The sequence below is a fragment of the Ursus maritimus genome, unplaced genomic scaffold (genome assembly GCF_017311325.1).
Source record: "Ursus maritimus isolate PB19 unplaced genomic scaffold, ASM1731132v1 scaffold_9, whole genome shotgun sequence".
Taxonomy (NCBI): Eukaryota; Metazoa; Chordata; class Mammalia; order Carnivora; family Ursidae; genus Ursus; species Ursus maritimus.
This window is the reverse complement of record NW_024427107.1, coordinates 13925949-13930552: the sequence shown is the minus strand read 5'-3', so window position 1 is coordinate 13930552 and position 4604 is coordinate 13925949. Positions and strand designations below refer to the sequence as shown.

At 38.6% G+C, this 4604-nt stretch overlaps 1 non-coding gene across 1 annotated transcript; it reads right to left on the bottom strand.

The window, feature by feature from the left end:
* Positions 1 to 356: 356 nt before the first annotated feature.
* LOC121101790 lies at positions 357 to 460 on the bottom strand. The gene has a single exon (XR_005833824.1). It is a non-coding gene; the product is annotated as a U6 spliceosomal RNA (small nuclear RNA).
* Between the last annotated feature and the right edge of the window lie 4144 nt (positions 461 to 4604).

The following is a 4604-nucleotide window of genomic DNA, read 5'->3' as shown; positions in this document are numbered from 1 at the left end:
AGTTGGTTGAACGTCCCACTCGTGATTTCGGCTCAGGTTGTGATCTCATGGGTCATGACACTGAGCCCTGAGTCATGCTCTGCGCTCAGCAGGAGTATGCTTGAAGATTCTCTTCCTCTTCCCCTCCCCCAACTCACATGCATGCACATGCACTCTCTCCCTAAAATAAATAAATAAATAAATAAATAAATAAATCTTAGAAAAAAAAGAAATGGGAGAAACAGACAACAACACAATAATAGTAAGGAATTCCAATACCTGCCTTTTGGCATTAGATGTAATCACTTAGACAGAAAAGCAACAAAACAACATTGAACAAAGCTGGAGTCATTGCACTGTCTGATTTCCTTTTTTAAAAAACTATGGAACACTTCATGAATTTGCGTGTCAACTTTGCGCATGCGTCATGCTAATTTCTGTATGGTTCCAATTTTAGTATATGTGCTGCCAAAGCAAGCACTACACTTGCTGATTTCAAACTGTATTACAAAGCTATAGTAATCAAAAGCAGTGTGGTACTGGCATAAAATCAGGCAAAGACCAATGGAACAGAATCAAGAGCTCAGAAACAAACTCTCACATATAGTCAGTTAATATTTGACAGGGAAGCCAAGGTTACTCAAAGGGGGAAAGCTAGTCTCTTCAATAAATGGTGTTGGGAAAACTGGATAATTATATGGAAAGAAATGAAATTAGACCCTAATCTTACAACAATTACAAAAATTAACACAAAATAGATTAAAGACTTAAGCATGACACCTGAAACCATAAAATTCCTAGAAGTAAACATAAGGGGAAAAATGCCCCTTCACATTGGTCTTGGCAGTGGTTTATTTATTTATTTGTTTGTTTGTTTGTTTGTTTGTTATCACACCAAAAGCACAAGCAACTAAAGCAAAAAGCAACAAGTGCGACTACAACAAACTAAAAGAGCTTTTTCACAGCCAAAGAAACAATGAAATGAAAAAGCAAACTACAGAATGGAAGAAAATTTTTGGAAATGATACACTTGCAAACCATATATCTGATAGAAGGTAAATACCCTAAATATATAAAGAACTCACCCAACTCATTAACAAAAAAAGCAATCCGATTACAAATGGGATGAGGAGCCAAATAAACATTTTTCCAAAGAAGACATTCAAATGACAATAGGTACATGAAAAGATGTTCAACATCACTAATCACCAGGGAAATGCAAACCAAAACCACACTGAGATGGCACTTCACACTGTTAGAATGGCTATGATCAAGAACATAAAAGATAGGGGCACCTGGGTGGCTCAGCAGGTTAAGAGTCTGCCTTTGGCTCAGGTCATGATCCCAGGAGCCTGGGATTGAGCCCTGCCTCAGGCTCCCTGCTCAGTGGGAAGTCTGCTTCTCCCTCTCTCTCTGCCTGCTGCTCCCCCTGCTTCTGCTCACTCTCTCTTCCTCACTTTCTCTCTCTCAAATAAATAGATAAAATCTTTTTTAAAAGAACATAAAAGACAAGTATTGATGAGGATGTAGAGAAATGGCATTGTTGATGGGAATGTAAATTGGTACAGACACTATTAAAAAAAACAAAAAACAGTATGGCAGTGCTGAAAAAAATTAAAAATATAACCACCATATTATCCTACAAACCAGCTTCTGGGTATATGTATTCAAAGGAAATGAAAATAAGATAATGAAGAGATATCTGCCCACCCATGTTTGTTGCTGTATTATTCATATCGCCAAGATATAGAAAGAATCTAAGTGTCCATCAAGAGATAAATAAATATGTCTCACACACATACGTGCAAATATTATTCAATCATGAGAAAAAAAAGAAAATCCTGTCATTTTCAACAACATGGATGGACCTTAAGGGCATTATGCTAAGTCAGATAAATCAGACAAAGAAACCAATACTCTACGATATCATCCATATGTGGGATCAAAAAAAAAAATCCCTGAAATCTCAAAAACAGAGTAGAGTGGTGGTTACCAGGGGCTGGAGGGTGGGTAACAGGGGGCACTGGGGAAATGTTGGTCAATGGGTACAAACTTGCAGCAAGATGAGTAAGCTCTGGGGATCTCATGCACAGCAATGTGAGTATAGTTAACTCTACTGTATCACAGGCTTGAAAGTTCCTAAAAGTTGAAAGTTCCCTCCACAAAACAGAAATGGAAATTATGTGACCTGTGTGTGACCTGATGGAGGTGTTAGGTAATGCTATGGTGGTAATGCTACTGCAATATACAAGTGTAGCAAAACAACAGGTTGTACACCTTAAACTGACAAAAAGTTATGTCAATTGTATCAAAAGAAAGAAAGAAACTAACTAACTAATGGTAGGTAGGAAGCCAAGCGTCTAGAAAATAGCCTAGAGTGACAGTGCGGGTAGGTTACCAGGATGACGAGGCTCAAGGACCCTGTGTTGACATAGGTACACACCAGTCTGGGTCAAGGATACCGACTTAGAATGTTCTTCTTTCCTTCCTTCTCCAAGACCAGAAGGGAATGAGTATTGGTTCAATCTGGGATTAGAACAGGTATCCTTGACTTGGTGTCCACGAAGGGATCTTGGCTAGAATTCTGGGATTCTGTCAACTTAAATGAGAAAATAATATATTTTTATTTTCACTAATACCTAATTGAAATTTATCATTACCTTAAACTACTGAATGTAGGCAACAAACTAGAATAGTATTAGGTTGCCAATAAAAATGACAATATTTTAATTTTATGTCACATTATACTTACTGCAGATATTTCAAACATTGGTCATGCTTCTCAGCATTTTGGAATTACAGAAGTTAGTAGGCCCTCTGATAAAGCTTGTTGTTTAATGTAGTAATAAAGAACTACATACACTCCTGCCACATTTTAAAAAACATTTTGATAATTGTTATTTCAATATCTTTGATTTCCTTTGTCATCCGTTGTGTTTCATTTTATACATTTAAAAATACTATTTTGAGAAACAATTCATTGGCTTCAAAAGATTGCCAAAGTAGTCCTTGGGAAAAAAGGTAACAAACTCTGAGTTATATGGTGTGGGAGGGACAGACAGCTGGAGTGACTCTTACCCTCTGAGCCTAGGGGAAGAGGTTTTGGTCAAGTATAAAAGTGAGAGGATGCTCTTGGAGCTGCTAGGACTCAAGGGTAGGACTTAAGACCACCCATTACTGTTGGAGTTGGAGTCTATTCCAGAGTGGTCCTAGGCCTGCCTGGAAAATGGAGCTGGAAGGACTTGAGTCCCAGGAGAAAAAGTAAGGAGGGTTTATGATGGTAGTTTTATATATATGTATATAAATATATATATACATATATATATGTATATATATATGAGAATCATGTTTTATTAGAAAAATAACTTTTCACCTGAGTAAATAAGAAAATTTATATGAAAATAATAACTATTCAAATAATGCGGACTTTATGTCAGGCAGTGTTCAATGCAGTTTATAAATATTAGCTTCTTTAACCCTTACAACAATCCTATACAGTAGGCACTATTATTATCCCCATTTTGCAGATAAAGAGAGGAGGCAAAGTGAAGTTAAGTCCGTTGCCCAGAGTAGTCCAAGTGCTATGTCACAAAACCAGAATTTGAATGCAATGAATCAGCTGGGACTATGGACTACGTACCCTGAGGCAGGCTGCAACGTGATTTTCTAAAGGATTGATAATAACTACCAATGTTATTTGTTTGTCCTCTGCAATAATAATGATAATAAAGGAAATATGGTATATACCAGCTAGAAATAACGTTCTCTGCTTGTATTTTCCACTCTGAGTTCTTCTCATCAGATGTCCTTTCTATAACTATATTCTCAGTTTCTCCTCCCAATGCCTATTATTGGAATATTGGCAGTTATATGAAAGTATGCCTTGCTCCATTTTTAAAAAAAATTTTTTATTATATTGTTAGTCACCATACAGTACATCCCTGGTTTCTGATGTAAAGTTCGATGATTCATTAGTTGCGTATAACACCCAGTGCACCATGCAATACGTGCCCTCCTTACTACCCATCACCAGCCTATCCCATTCCCCCACCCCCCTCCCCTCTGAAGCCCTCAGTTTGCTTCTCAGAGTCCATAGTCTGTCATGCTTCATTCCCCCTTCTGATTAGCCCCCTTTCTTTATCCCTTTCTTCCCCTACCGATCATCCTAGTTCTTATGTTCCATAGATGAGAGAAATCATATGATAATTGTCTTTCTCTGCTTGACTTATTTCTCTTAGCATTATCTCCTCCAGTGCCGTCCATGTTGCAGCAAATGTTGCTCCATTTTCCTAACATCTACCATGACTCCCATTGGATTCTAAAGCAAATCTTAAACTCTAAAGGGCAGCTCTCACTGTGACTGATGGCTTCACCCAACTTTTGACATTATTAATATACTCTTTTCAGAGACTACTACAAAGAGTGCAGACAGCTGTGCCATGCTGGCGGAGGCTGTGGTGGTGGTGATGACCCCTCGTCCATTCAGTGCACCAGTGAGGGAGCAGCCCTGTAACGCGGTGTCACCAGATGAGAAATATCAAGAGCTGTGAGTGTGCCTTTGTGCCCAAGTCTCAGGCTTCTCCACTGGGCGGATGGAGGGGGAGGGCTGACGGGGGGGGGGGGGG